A 22073-nucleotide genomic window follows, 5' to 3' on the forward strand; every position below is an offset into this window, starting at 1 on the left:
ATTAGTTTTATTTGTTTGTTACTTAATGTTAATGAGCCATAGGAAAGCTACGAAGCAACGTCAGCATAAGGTCATTAATATTCATAAGCAAACCTTCCTCATAGGCGCGTTACGGAGCAATGGCAAGCACGAGCTAATTAATATTCATGAGCCGAGCGGTAGCAGCAGTAGTAGGACTCGTCCCGGTGTGAGGCGGTGCTGTCGGCGAGAGCTCAGCTCAGATGCCTTCACAGACCTCAGCAGAGACTTCTGAACATCTCTTACACTGAAATTACTGCTGGATCCACCTGACTGGAGAGGTAAGATCATTCTTACGGGTTTCCTTACAAAGTATGACCATGTTTACAAGCAGAACTGCGAGTTAAGGTATAAGTGAGTTTGACAGAAAGTTGTTTCAGGAGATTTTTTTTTTTTTTAGCATGATGTGATGTCTAATATTTTTGCGTGGTTTTGACTTTTTTTTTTTTTTTTTCATTGACCATGTCTGTTTTAAGGCTGTTTATTCACTTTACAATTAATGACACTGATTGATTGGAAATGTAATTGTTGTGGTGTAAATAGCAATGTAAGCGCAGGCCAGTAGAGGGCGATAGCGAGTCTACAGTTATTATAATTCTGGGCTTTGTACTGGATGTTTAATATGACCTGTTATGATTTACAAATAGTCTGCCTTTGTTTTGTTAATGTGTAATGAACATTGTATCATGCATATATTATTATTATACATCAGAATTCTTAATGATTAAGCTTTGAGGTATGCATGTGGTTTTAGGATGGTTTGATATGGATTTTTTTTTCATGCTAATTCTCCATGCAGTGGATGTACACTGTATTCTTATCAGTATGTCTAGTCAGGAACAGACATTTTCATCCTGCCAGCATGAGCAAGTTTGAATCAGGAGTTTAGGTGATGCAGAGGTTCAACTGTTATATGAAACTGCATTTTCTCATAAATCTGGACAGACCACCCTCATATTTTCATTAATAACAGCATAACCTCTGGCCTTGTCATAATTACCTCTGCATGTGATTTCTCTGCTGGCTCTCTTCAGCACTTTGTGAAATTATATGTTAATGTGCATTCCATCAGAATGCTTAAAGAAATGACTCGGGGAGCATATTTTTTGCTTTCTTTTTGTGTTTACTATTAAATCAGGAATTTGAGGCTGGACATATTTGAATCATTTTTTAAAAAGCAAGAAAGTAGATTTTAGTTAGCATTACAGGCTTTCTAGAGTTTTTTATTAGACAGTTTGTAAATGCCCATTCGATATTTATTGTCTGTTTTGTACATTTTAAATGCAAAAGTCAGTTCTCAGTTCTAATGGTCTCGTGGTCAAATCAGGTCTCATGAAGCAAAAAAAAGACACAAATGAGATCATTGTTGATATACAGTAAGAATATAGAGCTTATATTGAGATCGATGACTTTTGATTGCAGACTTTGGTATCTTGGTGAATTTGGGCATAGATTGAGACATTGTTGAGATCTCTTCTGAAACGCTGTGGGGACACTTGCGATGTTACTGGGGTGTTTTTCTCAGACAGGAGAAACTGGAGACCAGGAAATCTCGCTTTTCTCATTTAATCTCAATTGCTGTGTCGAAGAAACACCTGACGCCATGAACAGATTTGTGATTTCTCTTTTTCTATTTTTTGAAAAAGTAATATTCAGATGAACAAAACACATGATCTCTTCAAGTGTACGTCAAACGCCTTTCATATGCTAATCAGCAGTCATGGTTTAAAATGAATATGTCTCTATCTCATTGGCGCTAATCAGCTGTAATCTGGGTTAGTACAGGGGTTACTGGATAAAGAAATACCCCAGTTACCATATATTCCCCAATGGCCACGAGCACCATTTCAGCAGTTATCAAACATTTAAAGGTGCATTTTAAAAGTCTGTTACATGAATTATTGCTGCAGCAAGAACAAAATCATTAATATTTGATGTAGGGGTGAATGAACAGAACAGACCCAATAGTCATGCTGTCGAACAATGGCAACAAACTAAATCCACCCACTTAAAAAAATATCCTTAAATGTAGTTAGTTATAGATGTTTTAGTGAATGTATGCAATTAATGTTTAAAGTTACATTTATTAATTAAAACAAATACAATTAAGGGTATTTTTACATTAAATATTAATATTTTGCATGCATATTAACCCTTACATTTATTTACATGTTCTTTTTGTAAATGATTTATCAGTGCAAATATTCAAATTAAAAAGTCCTAACATTTTTCTCATTGAACATTCTGTTACATAATGGAAATAAAATTGTGATCGTAATACATTTGGTTGCTACACTTCTTGGTGGTTGTTGGGGAATTTTAGGTGGTTGCTAAGCAATAGTTCACCCAAAAATGAACTCAACTCATATTTACTTATCTAAATTTGTTCTTTATCAGATTTAGAGAACACTATTTACTCACCAATGGATTCTCTGCAGTGAATGGGTGATAAAACATCATAATAATCCAAAAGTAATCCACACGACTTCAGTCCATCAATTAACATCTTGTGAAGTGAAAAGCTGCATGTTTATGAGAAACAAATTCATCATTAAGATGTTTTAACTTTAAACCATCGCTTTTGGCCAAAATATGAGTCCAAAGGCTAATCTATAATAATGCTTTCTCCAGTGAAAACGTCCATCCCCTGTTGTCCTTTCACATCTAAATATTTGTTATATTAAAATTGTTTTGGACTGTTTTTGCTTGTAAACGGTGCTTTATCTGCATATTTCTCTCCTGATTCAGATAAATACTTTTTCACTGGAGAAAGCAATATTATTGATAGAGGACTTGAAACTGTTTGAAGTGATGATTACAATGTTATTTTAAATTTACATGGATTACTTGTGGATTATTGTGATGTTTTTATCAGCTGTTTGGAGTGGACTCTCATTCTGACGGCACCCATTCACTGCAGAGGATCTCCAAATCTGTTCCAATGAACAAACAAACTCATCGACATCTTGGATGGCCCGAGTGTGAGGACATTTTCAGCAATTTTTCATTTTTGGGTGAACTATTCCTTTAACAGAACAACTCATGAAACTAAGTTTTGGTCTTTAAGAACCATTAAATTTAAAAGTTTACTCAAAAAGATTTGGTGCTGTCAGAAAGTGACTCTATGGCCCTAGTAGAGTCTCAGCGATTCTGACAGGTCACCATTGAAATGTGATACCAAAGTAGAGACTTCCCTCTGTCAGCTCAATTAGTCTCCTCGACATGACCCTTCAACCTCATTCTGTCAGCCCTCGCTCTCTGTTTCCCTCATATCTAGCATCGGTAAGTCACTAGAGTGGAGACGGTGTGCAATTTGAGAAATGCAAACCTTGCAGAGTTGGACAAGGACACGGTGGAAAACTTGCTCTCTGAAAGTGTTTGTAACCTCAAGGTTCTTTCAGAGAGCCATTCGAACTCAGTGTCTTGATTTAAATCATCATTCAATAGCCGCTGGTCCATTAGCTGTCCTAGACACCCTTATTTCATGTGGAATCTGTCAGAAATGCACTGAGCTGGGTGCTCAAGACACAAGACTTTTACTGGAGGAAAAACTTGATCAAACCCAGAGCTAATCGAGCCGTTTGTGTCAGGCTGGGGAGAAAGGTATTGTAAAAAATAATGCGTTTTTCGAACCACCAAGCATGAGAGCATGTTCTAGTACACCCCCAAAACAAAATCAAAACTTTGTAAAAGAGCATAATAGGACCCCTTTAACATTATACACTACAGTTCAAAGGGTTGGGTCCGTGATGTTTGTAATGTTTTTAAAAGAGGACTTTTCTGCTCACCAAGGCTGCATTTATTTGATCAAAAATACAGTAAATATTATAATTTAAAAGAATTGTTTCCTATTTGAATATATTATAAAATATAATTTATTCCTATGATCAAAGCTGAATTTTCAGCATCATTACTCCAGTCTTCAGTGTCACATGATCCTTCAGAAATCAGTCTAATATGCTGATTTGGCTTTAAGAAACATTTTTTATTGTTATCAATGTTGAAAACAGTTGTACTGCTTCATATTTTTGTGGAAACTGTTAATGCATTTTTTTTTCAAGATTTTCTGATGAATAGAAAGTTAAAAAGAACAGCATTTATTAGAAAAAGCAATCTTTTGTAACATACATTTCTTTACTGTCAGTTTTAATTTTTGATCAATTTAATGCATCCTTGATGAAAATCCTCGTCTTTAATTTTTTTTTTTTTTAAATGGTAAATTTATGTTTTATTATTCAACTTAAAAATACATTTATCTTTTTATGCATTCTCTTGGTCATTTTGAGAAGTATTCATTGGTAGACATTATTATAGACATCTTGCTCAGGGGTCAGCTGATGGGGGAAATCATCACATCAGGAGAACACAGTGTAGATAATGTAGAATATGTTGATTATAATGGGAGTGTCTTGTCGTGTAGAAATGTTTTGATGTTATATGTAAATGAATAAATCATTTTGGAGATACATGGGCCTGTAGTGCTGTGCTCATCCCTTGTAGCATAAAGTTTCAGCATCATTCATCTGTCCTACACTCATACATTTGATAAATGTAAAGTTCTTCAGGCATAAATGAAAAAAGTCCGATAAAGACTCAAGTGTTAGAAAGCTTTCCTCAGGGTTCTCAAAGAGCATGTCTGGGGAAGCTGTTTTATCAGAAACATAGTTGGTGATATTTTTCTGGTAATATGTCTGGACTTTTGGGCCTGTCAATCTTTAAATATGACAAAAAAAGCACTATGTAAGTATAAATTCTATTCAGAATCAGCTTAAATTTCTGTCTTTTATTCACACAGAGCTAAAGAAAGGCTACTGAAGAAGACTGGGAGAGATAGGAATATAGTGCACAAGTCTTTTATATTAAACTATTATGTTATTTTGTTATTATGTTATTGTGCATTATGTTATTTTTGCCTTTGTTGGTGCAAGACTATAATTTTTGCTGTGGACATGATCATTTTTCAAAGTTGTTTTACTATGCATTAAAACATATAAAGCTAATTAATATGCCTCCTACATATGCATATGGAGAATTATGGATGAATGCTCTGGTAAATATTCATTTAGAACAATGTAGAGATTATGCATGGACTCAAAATAGAATAAAAGATGTGATCAGGGCAATCAGAACGTATTATTTATTAATTGTTCAGCTAGGTGTGCAATTATCGAAAAAGAAACAGCTGGAGTGCACTTACATTTGGACAAACCTGACTGAATTTGTTTTTCTCATGATATTATGACATATGACATTTTTACTAAAAGGCTTATGCTTAAAATCAATTTTGTAGACATATAAATTGTCTACAAAAATAAGATTATTGTTTTTTTAAATGGATGACTTGGACTATATTTGTGAGTTTTAATAGAATTATCTCTGCATTTAACAGGTATTTGTGTGTGTGTGTGTGTGTGTGTGTGTAACATTCTAGTAGGTATTTTTATAGTTAATGTTAAGTGCATGATTGGGTCTAAGTGAAGCTGCCACAGTAAAGGTCAAGTTCACTGCTGCTTTGAGGTCATGTTAATCAAGTCAGTGAAAATAGAACCAAATTACACCCTGCTCCTCCTAGAAATGGTCATTTTAGTTGATTACAATGGAAATAATTGCAGTAATTGCAACATTTAGTGAGATTTATGCTTAAAACAACTGAAATGTCTGCCTAGAACAAGACAAAATGTGAAGATTTGATTTAAAATGCAAGACTTTTTAGTGGCTGTCGAGCTCTAAAAATGAGGAAAGGATAAATGAGTGCATTAGTGTTATGTAACCTTCATAAAATAAACATAACTTTTATACTGTTAGTAATATTTCAAGATGAACACTTACTGGACTGAAGCAACTGAAGTTGATTATCCATGCATTTTTTGTAATACGTTTCATTCCTCAATCATGATTGTATTGCATTGCATTATATGTTTTATATCATTATATATATATGTATATATGTTTCTAAAAATATAATGCAAATATATGCATTTTATAATGCATATAATAATGAAAATATATGTTTTTAATGCAAGCATATAAAAAAAAGAAATGCATTTTATAAGTAGTCTTATTTTCTTCTGCTCATTTTTTATTTCATATGTCAGGCTTTACAGGGTTAATTTAATATTAGTTGAACAATGTGTTAATGAATGTTTTGTCTTGATGACGTTTAGTTGTTGAAGCAAAATTTACATTTTTAATTTTACTTTATCAACTCCTAGGCACACAGGTTTTTAAAGACTTTATCATTATTAAATATGGAAAATAGAAATGTTGAATGAATAGATAGTGTCTAATCTGCCTTTTCTCGTTTGCGTTTCCTCCTCACCTGCCTGTCTTCCTTCCAACCAGAAACCACATCTTAAACCTCAGCACTCTTTTACAGTAATCTAAACCACTAGTGGAGCGCTAAACCTCAGGTTAGACCGAAAACAAACCAGCCTGTACTAGCACCACTGTTCTCCACTTCAGCCTGCGTCGCTTGTGGTCAGGAAGTGGAGAAAAGATAGATGAGGGAAAAACTGGGTGGAGACCCACACTTGTGATGAGGAACTGCGGGTTTTCCAGATCGGCTGCCTCACGTTGGGATGGTGAATGGATGAATTGGGCTGGAGGAGTCGCGTTAGGGGCCGTTTGTGGAAGCTGATTGTAGTAAAGCACAGAAGCTGTGCAGCGAGACCCGAGGGGCTGGAGGACAACACTACCAAGCTTGTGTGAAATGGGTCAAGCTAAATGTTTTAAATATTAAAGCAAATATTGCTGTTCCCAAGGCCTGGCCGCACAGTGACGTGCTCTGTCAGGCACAAGAGAGTCATTGATGCTTCTGGCCGCGGTGGGGTGTGTTGTGTTTTAAGGGGGGTCTCTCACCCCTGGAGGGTCTGTGCACCTCCAGACTGGGTTAGTCAAACAAGCAGATCTTTTTAAAGAGAAATGTGTTTTTATAAGGAACGATAGCTATCTTTTTTCCTATCTGTTCATCCGTCTGGTTAGCTCAGAGGTTTTAACACTACTGCTCGAGAAACCTCCACTAATGGAAACTTAAATATGCATACTATACTTGCTGTTTGCACTTTTCATATGAATGTATGTGACTCTTTACATATAAATTATATATGTCTTCCATAAAGTATTTTGTAAACATTTAAAGCTGCTTTAAAAATAAAGTTTTACTTGGTACTTACCAGAGTTGTTATTGTTAAATTTTGGTTACTTGAAATAAGTGTTAAATGAAATAAAATATAAAGAACTAAAACTTAAAAAAAATAAAATAAAAAGAATAAAAACTCTCTCTCTCTCTCTCTCTCTCTCTCTATATATATATATATATAAATTTTATTTAAAATTTACAGTTATTTATATATATATATAAATAACTAACATTTTTAAAACTAAAACTAATAGAAATGACAAACTTTAACTAAAATTAAAATAGGAAATATAAAAATAAAATTCTAAATATGAATAAAATCAATAATATTATCTTAATAGATATAAATGAGAAGATATAATTTTTTCTGTTTAGAATATTTTATTTTAGAGTATTATGTCTATTATTTATAGTTTGAACAAACCCCTAAATTTAAAACTTAGCTCTACATGCTTAACTCATCCTGAATGCATGGACACTTCAAATCATCCAATTTATGACCCATTCACACCAAGAACGGTAATTATAAAGATAACTATAAACAAAGAATGATTGTATTAAAAATAGTGCGGTGTGGCCATTTTTAATTTGAATGTGTGTGGCTTCCGGTGTCATTCTTCTCCATTTATTTAAGCCACACAAAAACCAGTCCATTGTGCTGCTTGATCATGCACACTGGTTTGTTATCATATTTTAATTCATTATCATAATCATAAACACATTAGCAGCCACCTAGAAATATGCTAATAAGCATTCAAAACACCTTCTGGCAACCAGTGCAAACACCCGGGCATTATATTTGCGTGTGTTGTAGAGCTATAGGTTTAACTCTGCATGTGTTTAATGCATTCCTTTCGGAAATCATTGACTGCTGTCAAAGTGTGAATTGCAGTGAAACGTACAACTCTGCAGTCGAGATTCACACATTTGACGTCTGTTTTCCCAAGTTAATTCGCAAGTTGTTTGACGTTGTGGTGTGATGAGTGATGAAGCCATACAGATGAGTTATGGCATGTTTTCTAGCAATGTAAAATAAGTCTAAGTGATTCTAACATGCTGTATGAGAGTGTTCACTGATTTAAATGAATACCTTAAAATGAACATTGTGGCCTCATAATATTGACTTTTTTTCTCACGTGGAAAAGAAAAGGGAGTATTATTTTAGTTTCAGAAATACTAATGCAGTTTTTACTAATATTTTGAAGTTGTTTTATTTTTTTAAATATTTTAATAATATATATATATATATATTTAAATTTAAGTTAGGTTAGTTTTAATAATTTTGTTGTTGTCATTATTTTTTAATTATTTTTTAAATGTTATTTACATTATAATATATATTATACATTATATATATATATATATATATTATAACTAATATTTATTATTTATATTATATATTTTAGTTAATTTTTATTTCAGTTATTTTAGTACATCAAGTCAAGCTAAATTAAAATGAGAAATTTCAGTTAATGTTAATTTTATTTTAAATAACACATTTTTTTAGTGGTTTTAGTTTTAGTTATCTAATAACCCTGACAGAAGTTTTGTGGAATGTCCAAGCTATATTTTCCTGACATGTGAGAACCATTGCAGTTTGACGTCATTGGTGTCAAATCTTGAATATCTTGTCCACGTAAAAATGTACAGTTCAGTCTGTTTAATATAGAAATCTATTTCAGAAGGCGCAAAATATAGGGCTCAAGTCATATGGACTACTTTTGTGATACTTCTATGGTGTCCTCCTTTGTGGAGCTTGACAGATCACGGTGTGCTTTTGTTGCATGGATGTTATTCAGAGCATCTCCTTTAGCATTCAGCGAAAGTCATATGGACTTTGAATGACATGAGTGTTAGTAAACGATGACAGAATTTTCACTTTGGGTGAACTGTTTTTTTTTAAAAATAAGACGTGAATCATACTTCCAGGCAGTGACCTGTCAAAAGTTGTGGACAAGGCCATTTTTTTCCCCTTCCAAATGTGACATAAAGTTTCCTATGTGCATAGGAACAGTAAATTTAGTGTGTGATTTCACAGGAAAACTCTGCATCTGTTTTCACAGGGGAGGAAAAACAGCGCTGCATTCATGATGTCCAAATAGCCGGTCCCAAAAGTTCGATCCCAGGTCGTGTGACCTATGAACTGTAGAGTTTCTGAGATCTCGCAGTGCTCTTGATTGAGGCACTTAACCCCGCTTTGTCCCAGGAGGGGGACGGTTCCTACTATTAGCCTTTGAATGAATAGTATCCACACAGCCGACGTTCTTGAGCTTTCTCTTCACCGCACGTTCACCTTCCCAGTCCACATTTGTCTCAATCCTACTGAAATTGGTTTAACATAACTCTTTCTGCTGGGGCGTCCCACTGTTTTGTCTGTTTTTGGAGCGTTGCAAAGGAAGATGAATGGCGCTCTCGCTGATGGCTTTAAAGGTTAAGAAAATGTCAGAACAGCAGAGCTATTAGTCTCCTGTGATCGGACGGACCCTTGAAGGGGCCGTTGACTTCTTCCTGAGATGTGAGATATGATCTATGCGTGCGGGTAATTGCTGTCGTGTTTGTTGTGTCCGACAGGTCAGGCTCGGCCATGTGCTCTTGTCTCCCATCAGCCATCTGGTTTCAGTACTGACATTTCATTCTGTCACTTAGTTGCTTGCAGTCATGCAGGAACATTGGTGCAGAGCTAAGACTAATGATTAAAGCTGGGTGTTAGCACAAATTTCATGATTCGATGTGATGAATTTCTCAATTTAGTCGATTCAATATCGATTTGTTTGTGTGTATATATATATATATATATATATATATATATATATATATATATATATTAAGAAGAGTCTCTCTCAATAATGCTGTAAACTATGGAACACTGTCAGTTTGTACATTACAGGCTGATTTGTATACACACGTTTAAATTGCACATAAGGCAGTTTTTATAAAATAACGTTCATTGATATAATTATGTTTCTACTCCAATTCGTTTTTTGTAATATAAGCATTTAAACAGCGACTGTCATAAACAATTTTCATGATGCATTTATTCAAACATGCATTAAATATTGAAGTACAGTTTAAAAATATGATGAATATGTAACGTAATGTGTATTCTTAGCAAAATGTTACTCTCTAGAGTTCGTTTATGTAGCTAACTATCAAGCTTATGGACATTGAATGGCTTTTCTAAGGTAAATGTAATGTTACATGACATTGTTTACAAGCTGTTTTATTGATGTCAATAAAAAATTACATTTCATAATAAAATTGCCAGAATTTCATATCAAAAGTATCAGGTTTCATATCAAAACATAAAGCTTAATATTGTGATTTATTAAGCATTCTATTACAAGATGAGAATAGATTAAAATTGAGAAATTTGTATAACAATTTTGACTATTTTGATTAATCTGTTGGTTCCAAATCTGTCCAAAATATATAATAATGTTAATTAAAAAATGAATTAATTTGAATCTATTATTTACAAAAATACAAATGTTAATTTATTTTTTTTTTTTTGAAAATATTACAAATTTCAATGTCTGGAAGTGCAAATGGGATAGAAGAGCTACAGCCGAGTGGAGAAAATGGACTGTATGCACTATGCAAATTAAATGATGCTTTTTAAGTTAATTATGTTATTTTTTCCTGGTCCCCTCTCTGCCTTTTTCTCTTTCTTTCTGTTGGATTTAATTTGCTTTATTAATACTTTTGTGAAGAGATCACTTGCTACTTTTTCTCCAGTGGGGGAATTCTTGTTATTTTCTCTTACCCTTTTCCTCTCTCCTCTGTCTCTTTCTCACCGTCTCTGAGGAACCGTAGGCTGTGTAGTTACTGTATGAACATCTCAGGTGAGTCTCAGGAGAGTTTTTCCTCTCTGGCAGAGCACTCAAACCTGACTGAATCCCACCTGAGGCTTGAGGAAATCTCTAAATCATTCACTCTCACCTCCTGTTTATGTTTTGCTCGTCCTCCAGAGGAGAATTTTATTGCTCAGCAGTTGCTCTTTCACAGCTCAGGAGACTTGAGGGAGTTCACAGTTACACTTTCTTTACGTATCATCTTTATTTGTGATGTTTTTCTTTAGGGGAAATAAAAAGAGACGCAAATGAGGCAATCATTGGACATACAGTGTGATTATGAAGCTATAAAATGAATGCACTACAAAATCTGTATTTTGGTCTTGTCAAGATAATTTTTTAAGCAAAGCCAAACACTTTTTTTGTAAATATTTATTTGAGATCTCAGTATCTCAGATTTTAAGTTAATATTTCAATAATTTGACTATTTGCTTTTTCACAGTTATCTGATGTTGCTTAATGGTCAGGTAAATAAATAAAATATTTCAAGCATTAATATAAAGTATACAGTGTATTTATTTTTTAAAGGTTTTCATTTTAAAATTCTTATTTTCCATTTTTATAATTTATTTATTATTAAATTATAGCTCACAAACCACTGCAGTTCCCTCATTTGTGAATCCCAGTTTATGCAATGGATTTTGCAAGTACATTTTTCTTGTTTTATGGATGTTCAGACATTTTTACTGGAGAATAAGGCAAAAAAATACTAATTAGAGTATGATGTCTTAAATAGCTTGATGCAAAATGTTAATGCATGTTGAAGTCTCTGACTTTGTATTGATCTCTTTGGCACTTTTAGTTGTGGCATGCACGATTACTGAGGTATTTTTTTCAGGAGACACATCTGCAGGAAACTTCAGCAAAAGTCTTCATTTGCTCTCCATTTCATCTCACAATGCGAGTTTGAGTTTGAGTGAAAGATCTCTTTTTTTTTTTTCACCTTGCTCATCATGAGTTCCTCAAAAAGAAGATGGACTAAATGAACTGGTCTCCTGATGCTGTGCTGTCTTGTGGACATCTTGTGATCGCAGCCATCAGACTGACCACAGGAGCTCAGAAATGATCCGACAGCACTGTGAGGTGCGCATAAAATGAATACATACCAAAAGACCTCTGTACTCTTGTCCCTGAAATACTGCGTGCTCAAACACTGAGACCTTATATTTTACAGAAATAATCTTTTTATTTTTAATTTAGTTTGAGTTAGCTTTCCAAAAGTTTTACCTCGTTTCCCCATCTATTTCGATCCGGCTTTCTTTCACAAACACCCACATTCAGTGCCTGCAGAGAAGAATATGGCACATATCCAGCATACTGCTTGTGTTTATAAAGAATGATTGTGAAGAATTAAGTCAAATCAGTGAGAGAAATGGCGAGTGGGAACAAATAAAGTGTCTAAAAATGTGCGCTGAATTGAGATGATTACAGCATAAGTAATGTATTTCACAGTGAGATCATGTTGGCTAAATCTGTTTTGTGTTTCTTCATCCAGTGCTCCAGCATGACTTATGGTACTGGCATCTGTTCAGACATGACATGTTCATAGTGAACCCCTCGAGAGGGAGCACACCCGTGAGGGGCGGAGCCAAGACTAATTAACACCAGACTACCTCGACGCTGAACGCTAACATACTGTACAACTCTTTTGTTTTACTCTATTCTATTCTATTCATGTATTTTTGTTTGTTTCATATGAAACATGAATTTCCATGCAGGTCCGGGCTGATTTATGCTGCTTAGTTTTGTTTTGGAAATGGTTGATGCTGATTAGTATTGTTTTGGCACTAGTTCAGGCTGGTTTAGTGCTGATGCTTGTCTAACTGGTGCTAACCAGCCTAGCCATGTTGTTCAACAGCAAAACGTGAACCTGTCAAACCATCATGGTTGGCTAAGTTAATGTGATTTGTCTAGTTTGGAAGTTTAGTGACTGGTTTATGCTGGTTAGAGCTAATCTGGAGCTGGTTCATTCTATGCTAGAGTTGAGTAGAACTAGGTTGGTGCTTGTTATGGCTGGTTAGTGCTGGTCAGAGGGTTTTTACTAGTTAAGCTAGTTAGGTAATGTGATTTTGGTGCTTGGTGGCTGGTTTATGCTGGTTAGTACTAAGCATGAGCTGGTTCATTCTGGTTAAGGGTTAAGTAATACTAGTTTGGTGTTAGTTATGGCTAGTTAGTGCTGGTCAAGCTTGTTGATTTCCTGGTTAAATCAGCAAAAGAGAGGTTAAGCTGGTCAGCTAATGAGATTTTGGGGCTTGGTGGCTGGTTTATGCTGGTTAGTTCTGGAACTAGTGCTGGTCAAGATGGAGGACAAACAAAACCATGCTGTTCCACAGAAAAACAGCATAGTCCAAATATTACAGTTAAATCAGTAAAGGTTAAGTTGGTCAGCCAATGTGATTTTGCTGGTTTAAAAGTTTGGTGGATGGTTTATGCTGGTTAGTGAAAAACTTGACCTGGTTCATTCTGGTTTAGAGTTAAGTTAGTACTGGTTTAGTGCAATGCCATGCTGTCCAACAGCAAAAATCATGGTCTTTCAATTCAAGCTAGTTGACTTGCTGGTTAAGTCAGTAAAGCAGAAGGTTCATGCTGGTTAAGCTGGTAAAAAAAATAGTTCATGCTGACAAAGAAGTTGCCCGTTATCTGTGTTTACAAAGCAAGATGGGACAATAATTAGTGTTAAACAATTAATGTATCACTATCAATCCGTCTTTGTTTTGGTTGTATAGCACCATGTATTTTTAAGCTTTTAGCTCAACTAAACTGACCACATTTTCCCTGGTGTAGTCGAGAGATCTTTTGACTCTTAGCAAACCTTGTTACGTTGTGAATCTAGCACAACTCTTGCATAAAATATCATCCTTTCCCTCATTCACCTCAGAGAATAAATGAATGAATAACTTATTTCAGTCTGCTGAATTAAGCGACTCAGTTGAATGGAGCCACAAATGAATGGATGAATGAGTGAGGGAATTGATTGATCTCAAGAGAAAGTTGTACAAAAGTTGAACTCGGAATCAACCGCCCCATTGCGTATTGTGTTTTTGTGTGCGACGGGGGCCTGGAGATAGAGGGAACCGGAATAATGACAGAGGGGATTGAACATGTTTCTTGATCTCTTTTCACCTATTCTCACTGTGAAATGTCAAATTTGAATTGATTGAAAGGAAAATTACAGCTGTATTATGGGATGCCGTGGGGGGAGGGGTGCTGTTGCCACAGAAACTAGATCACTGCTTCTCAAAGTGCTGTTCTCAGCTAATGAGTAAGCAAAGGTCTCATGTCGAATATACAGTGGCCCCAAAAAGTATTTGGACACTTAAAAATGCCTGAATGTCAGTGCATTAAATAACAAAATATCAACTCAAATGGCATTTATTTTAAAGAAAAAATTATACTTATTACACAGACATATTGTCAAGTTTTAAGTGATAAAACAGTGGAGCTTAGTCAGGGAAGATGCATCTGAAATTTTACATGAACGAAAATGTGAAGGATGTCCAATCGGTTATATTGTTTTGAGGTTTTAGCACAACAGTACAACTCGACAGCCATGTTTTATAGTCACGTTACCTAAATATGACATTTAAGATTGACATATTAAGGCTGGCCAATTATATATATCCACAAAATATTCAAAGTGATTTTGCTGGCCATAATGCGGGATTGTGAATATTGTAATGACTGACGGGTTATTTGACTGTGTTGTTAAACCTGTTTCACTCGTTTCAACTTTTGCCAAACTTTTGTCAATTTCAGTAAAGTGATATAAACTGATTTAATAGTTAATCTGCATTATCTCATAAATGTTCACAGCAATGCATTGCATTCTACTTTTCAAAGGAAATACATATACACTACTGTTCGAAAGTTTAGAAATTAATATTTTTATTTAGCAAGGATGCATTAAAGTGATGAAATTGACAGTAAAGACATTACTTATTTTACAAAAAAGTTCTATTTCAAATAAATTCTGTTCTTTTGAACTTTCTAGTCATCAAAGAATCCTGAAAAAACGTATCAGTTTCTATAAAAATATGAATCAACTGTTTTTTGAACATTGATAATAATCAGAAATGTTTCTTGAGCAGCAAATCAGCATATTAGAATGATTTATGAAGGAACATGTGTGCTGAAAATTCAGCTTTGCATCACAGGAATAAATTACATTTTAACATATATTCAAACAGAAAACAGTTATTTTAAATTGTAATAATATTTCAGAATTTTACTGTTTTTACTGTATTTTTAATTAAAAATTAAGACAAAAATGACACTTGTGAAATGTGAGTGAATCTTTTTGATCTATGAATGCCATCTGTGGTTACTCTGCTAGGACACCTGTGTGATTTGATCATTTTTGCTTAATGTTTTTGGTGATTTTAGTGGATTTATAAAGAAAAAGCGTAGAGAAGAGAAAAGATACAACAGTGTTACAGCACAGATGATACTTGTGTCCTCATTTTTAAGCATAGCATCAGTGTTGAAATACTGGAGCTGCTGTACTCATCTGAGGTGCACCAGCCTCAGTTTGGGAACAATTAGAGGAATTTTAACCCTTTCGTTCCCCGTGTGAGCTCGTCACACATGTCACACACACACACACACACACACACACACGTTCTCATGCACCGCCGTCGTGCCCCCAGCAGCCTCCCTCCATTGAGAAAGTTAACAGTTTGTTTTTCACAGGGCTGAATGCTCCACTGCACACATTACTGAAGCCCCTTCATCTCCCCCTTTCCTCAGGACGCAGCCCGTCCGCGAGAGGCTGACTAAAATGATTTCTCTCTCTCTCTCTCTCTCTGTCTGTAAGGATTGCATTAAACAGATCTGAAGTCTATCGGATGCGCTCCTCTGGAATGAGCCCTTGCTGACACCTTGCTCCTGGTGAGTACGCTCTTTCTGTCCTCATCTGTCCATCCGTGGACAAAACTATCCACTTCCTGTGAGTCTTTTCATCTTGTTGCACTGTGCTTTCCTTTCTTCTTTTTGTCCTGAGAGCAATTTTGCCCACATGTCTTCCCTCCCCTCGTGTCCATCCCGTATCTTTTCCAATTCCGTCCTCTCTCTCCGCTCTCCATCCCGTCTTCCCTCTCTCTCTCTGTCCCCTCCCTCTCTCCGTGTCTTTGTTGAGGTATGCTGATAAACAGTTTGGCCGTCATCTCCAGACCTCCCCCATTGTGTGTCCAATTTTCTTTGTTCTCTCAGCCTGTGGCGCTGGCCTCAGTGTGTGTGTGTGTGTGTGACTGACCACTTCAAGTGTGTCTGTGTTTGTCTGAATAGACGGAGCTACTATGCAAGAATTTAGCCATATTGTCCATAGTGTTGCAGTATTTTGATTGTTTTTGTGTCTGTCTGTCTTTTTCACAGTTCAGTTCAGTTTCAGTTCACTTAACCTGTTCATTGGAGTTAATCTTGTCATTTCTGGCTGTTTGTTCATATATTTCTCATAACTGATTTTAGATGAGTTGCTTTTGCTTGGTGTAATTCTTTTTTCATTTCAATACAATTCAATTAGTCTTTGTTGTCATGACAGTTCATTTTGTTGTTCTGTTCTATCTTTGTGTCCCAATTCTGTTTCTTTCTCAACTCTCATTTTAATTCAGTTTTATTTTTAATTCAATCGTATTCATGTTCATTTTGTTGTCTTGACAGTAATTTGCACTGCAGATATGGAGAAATAACATTTTAATCTAGTGTGTACTGTAGAATGTGGATTGCTAAAACCAAATATATATAAAAGTTTGGGGTCGGTATGTTTTGGAAAGAATTCAATTACATTGATCAAAAGTGACAAAACAATTATAACGATATAAAAGATTTTTATTTCAAATAAATGCTATTATTTTCAACTTTCCATTTATCAAAGAATCTTGAAAAATTAAATGTATCACAGTTTCCACAAAAATATGAAAGCACAGCATTAATAATCAAAAATGTTTCTTGAGCAGCAAATCAGAATGATTTCTAAAGGATCATGTGACACTGAAGACTGGAGTAATAATGCTGAAAATTCAGATTTGAATCACAGGAATAAATTACATTTGACAATATATTCAAATAGAAAACATTTATTTTAAATTGTAATATTATATCACAATATTACCGTTTTTATTGTGTTTTTGATCAAATAAATGCAGGTTTGGTGAGCATAAGAAACTTATTTTAAAAACATTAGAACTTTCTTTATATGAATTTAAATTGATAAAAAATATATATTATTAATTTTGTGCATTTAATGATCATTTATAAAAGATTTTTTATTTTAATGTTTTTAATGTTAAACTATATGGCATGTATTGTTAAACTGTTAGTATATGTAGAAATGAACCACGTTCATTAAATGCTGTAAAAGTAATGTTCATCGCTGGATAAAACCCACTATTGCATTAACTAACATGAATTAACGTAGAAAGTTTTTACAGAAAAAGAAAGTCTGAAAGAAACTTTTGAAAAGTCTATGAAATGGGTGGCTGTTGGATGTATTTCATAACAGAATTAATTGCTAACAGAAAACCTAAACAACCACGATAATGAAAATTCATGGATCCGCAACTTTGAGTCTTAAGTGCATGTTGTCCATTATTCAGGGCCAGCCGTCGATGTGCAACGATTCATAAACAAATATGCAAATTTACAGCTGTGAGCTGTGTGTTTTGTATCAAGCTCATAACTTTAATTTAAACATTCTTTTTCTCTTTTATATCTGCTTGAACATACGAAATTATTAATACTCTGCTAAGACAGATGCTTCTGCCACAAAGCTGACGTTGTCAGTGACACAAAGGGACAGAGAAAGGGAGAATGAGAGAATGAGTGAAACGTGAATGGCGTGAGGATGGACACAATAAAAGGCCGGTCTTGTTGCCGTGCTGTTTAAGATTCTGCCTGGTGTCGGGTCCGTGGTCAGGGCTCAGTGAAAGTGCTCAGCTTTGGCGGATGACCACGTGCTCGCTCAGAGCGCCCGTAAAGCTCAACGGACTTCATTCACGTGCTAAAGAGCCTCTGCTTTGACAGATAGTTGGCCGGTAGCACAGAGAAGGCTTTCACGCAGAGACAGTGAAGGAGTGGAAGGTTTAGAGGAAAAAACTAGCAAACAAGGATGCATCTGAAAAGGCAAACACTTTCAGAGATACAACAAATATCCGTGGAACTGCTAATTCATTGGCTGTGTCTCACTGTACATCTATCTCAGGATGCTCAGGTTGGCGTTGGCTCTCGGAGGCAGAGGTTGCTGGCCCGTCTTAGTGCCCTAACTAGGGTAGTGCACGGACCTCCAGCTGCGTGAAAGGGAATACAGTTCATTCGGGGTCTCTTTTAGGGGATAAAGGTTTCGGTTGTGTGACCCCTTTCAGCATTTAGAGAAATGTTGGGGATTGAGGCTGGCCGGGCAATGTTTGTTGAGACGTTTACTGTTCTTCTATCTGGTATTTTTGTCAGTGAGTCTAGCTGCAAGAATTAGCTTAAATTACATGCACTCTGCAAATGATCAAGTCGAGTGCATCTACAAGACAGAAGGTCTTCATCCTGTGCACATTTGAAGGCAGTTTCTTGTTTTCTGTCATGTTGACGATGCTTTACATGAGTAATCACAGACTACGGACTTCATTCATGAAATGCACACAGAACGAATTTCTCTGTAAATCATTCTTAAAGCATTCTTTAGAAATTGTTGCACTGAAAGGAATGTGCCAATTTATGTGAGGATGGTTTTACAGATGATGCATACAGAAAATTTTGCTTGCATTTCATGAATGAGGCTGTAGATGCATTGATTAGAAAAACAACATGCCAACGAACAACATGGTCATTTTAAAACTGCCAGTTTTGAGGCTCTTCAGATGATAAATCATACACACATTTACTCCCACAATATCATTGGCTGTATCTGTGCACGCACCTCATGCAATTTGCGAAAACAATCCTAAATAAGTATTTGTTTTTCTTGTATTTAAACAAATGAAAGCAGCCTTATAGTGATAAGAGACCTCTTTCAAAAACATTAAAAAATCTTTTAAATCTTCAAAAAAAAAAAAAAAAATCCTAATGTTGGTATGTGTGTGTGTATGTCACCGTGTATACATATATATATATATATATATATATATATATATGTATACACACACATTTTATTTTTACAGCATGTGTTATTCTTGGTTAATGATAATTTATATATGATTCTTTATGGTTTATAAATATTATTTATAAATTCATCACTTGATTCATTGACTAATGTTAACATATACAACATTTATTGTTAGAAAAAACAATTAACATTAACCAATTTTGTAAATGCTGTAAAAGTAATGTTCATTGTTGGGCAATGTTTGGCTAATTAACTTCAATTGCATGCACTCTTCAAATGAAATATGATGATTTACATTACGATTTACAACAGGGACTTGCAATGCTTTTAAAAAAGCAAGTTTTGAGGCTCTTCATATAATACAGAGATGTTTTCTCCCCCAATATTATTTGCTGTAACTGTGCTCAGACCTTGTGATATTTGCTAAAACAATCCCTGAACAGCTATTTGTCTCTTGCTTTGTCTGGTAGCTTAAGTTTTTAGTGATTCTTTTTAATAAAAGTGTATGAAAGCAAAAAAGATTATTTGATTTAATATTCACAATAAGACTCGAAATGTGCATTAGAAAGTCTCTTGAAGAAAAGTCCAAAAAAAAAAAAGATTATGCATTGCAAGGTTGAAGTGAGTGAGTGAAGTGACATACGGCCAAGTATCTGCATTTAACCCATCCAACATACACACACACACACACACACACACACACACACACACACACACACACACACACACACACACACACACACACACACACACACACACACACACACACACACACACACACACACACACACACACAGTGAACACACAGATTTTTTTTTTTTCTTACAGTGCAAATGAGTTCAGTTTTGACTTTAAATTAAAGTTACCCAAAGTAGGGGCAGAAGTTATTATATTTAATGAAGGATTATGAAGATAAATATTTTTCTTTGAAATGATGTGTACCAATGAACCACTCAGAGTGCAGGAATGAATGTTAAATAGGCTTCGTTTGATTTCATATGGACTTTAACTAGCTTAACAACTATAGACTTTCTTGCTCAACTAGAATCTTCTGTAACATCTGGACTAAACTGATGGCTCCAGCTATCTGGACTTTCCTGAGTTCATCTTGAAATGCTTCCTGCAATCCCAGCTGCTCATTATCACTTTTCTTTTCTTACTTTATGACTTCCCTCCCTCTCGCTCTTTCCCTGATGGAGGACAATTAAAGCTGAATAGAGTCCATAAAGTCCCTGTCTTAGTGTGCTGATGCTGCAGCGGTTGTGAAGCGGTGACACAGTGTTTATCTGAGAGATTAGCATTAATTCTTCTGGTTATTCCAGACTGTTTACACTGGTCAGTCACTGGTTGGTTGTCTTTCAGTAATGTGCTTGAGGAACGCTGTGATCAAGATCTGACTTTTGGCAGAATTTTCCTTCAACGCCCTTCATATTTGCTCTCTCTCACTCATTGACCTTGTTACACGCGAAACTTAATATCCAAGGAATTCAGTTGTTTAGACATTGCATAATCTAAGAGTGTTGAAGGAATGTTCCAGTTTGAATACAACTACAACAACTTCTATCGACAACATCTGTGGTCTGCTTTTGATTACCACATCATTTTCAACTCGTCCCTAAGTTTGTAGAAATAAATGTTGTGTTTACTTTACATCACTTACAGTGGAAGTCTGTGGGGCAAGGCAGGGTTTCAAAACAGAAATGTGAAAACATGTATTTTCCATTAAAGAACTTAATCCATTTAAAAATATGTGTTGTTGTTGCTATAAAGCTCGGTTTGTAAAATCCATACAGTATTAGATTTGTAACAGTGAGAGTACTTTTCTAGGTAGATGAACATCTAGTTATTATACATTACAGAGTTTGATTCATTTAAACAGTTGTTCTACTGTTCAAATGTTTGGGATTTTTTGAAAGAAATATTTACCATGCATTAAATTGATGATAAAACATTTATAATGTAACAAAAGATTTGTGTTTCTAATAAATGCAGTTCTTTTGAACTTTCTATTCATCAAAGTATCCTGGAAAAAATATTATATATGTATGTATAACAGTTTCCGCCAAAATGTGAAGCAGCACAACTGTTTTCAGCATTGATAATAATAAGAAGTGTTTCTTGAGCAGCAAATCAGTATATTAGGATGATTTCTGAAGGATCATGTTACACTGAAGAGTTATGATGCTGAAAATTCAGCTTTGCATCACAGGAAAAAATTGAAACATATAATTGAAATAATATTTTGCAATATTACTGTATTTGTCTTTTCTGTCTTTTTACTGTACAGTCTTGGTGTGCATATCTTTGCATAAAATTGCATTAAAGAGTTTATTGATTATGCATGGTGATGACAGGAGATTTAAGTTTGGAAATAATTTAGCACCAAATATAATGACACAACAAAATGTTTTCAAATGCGATACACTGTAAAAAAAAAAAAAAAAAAAGTTGAGCCAACTTAGAGTTTTAAGGCAACCAGCATTGGGCTCACAGCATGCACTTCGAACCCTGTCTTGCGACACTGCTTTAGAGGGAACCATGGGCGTCCAGGGCAGTTTGTAACTCCACATAAAGGCCTTTAAATCTCTCCGTCTGGATTAGACTGGGCTGACGAGACGGCAGCGTGTTACAGCGGAGAGCTGCTGGACGCCAAACACCTCCTGCCCTCGAAGTCACAACCTTTACACCGACACAGCGCAGGGCTTCACTTTGTGCTTTAGCTTTGGTGTGAGAGAGAAAGTGGTTCAGTCATCGCTCATCAGGTATTAAAGAGATATTTTGGTGCAGAACCTACATGTAGGAGAACAGAAGTGAAAGGAGAGAAATTGAGGTGGAAAGCCTCTGTAAGAACGGTAGATGATACGTTTTATTATATGAGAGAGAATCTGAATCGGATACTGTCTGTTTCAGTAAATGAAAAGAAAGAGATTTGAAATTGTTCAATACACTTTTTGGAAAGTGGAATATAATGTAAAATAAA

General features: G+C 35.1%; 1 protein-coding gene across 1 annotated transcript in view; it reads left to right on the top strand.

Moving 5' to 3' along the window:
• The first annotated feature begins 171 nt into the window (after nt 1-171).
• sema5bb (sema domain, seven thrombospondin repeats (type 1 and type 1-like), transmembrane domain (TM) and short cytoplasmic domain, (semaphorin) 5Bb) overlaps nt 172-22073 on the top strand; it is a 63439-nt gene continuing 41537 nt past the window's right edge. Inside the window, exons 1-2 of the mRNA XM_058780308.1 lie at nt 172-299; nt 15821-15894. The gene's annotated coding sequence lies outside the window, so the exon portion shown is untranslated. The remainder of the gene's footprint in view (nt 300-15820; nt 15895-22073) is intronic.

This window comes from Onychostoma macrolepis, chromosome 06, assembly GCF_012432095.1.
Source record: "Onychostoma macrolepis isolate SWU-2019 chromosome 06, ASM1243209v1, whole genome shotgun sequence".
NCBI lineage: Eukaryota > Metazoa > Chordata > Actinopteri > Cypriniformes > Cyprinidae > Onychostoma > Onychostoma macrolepis.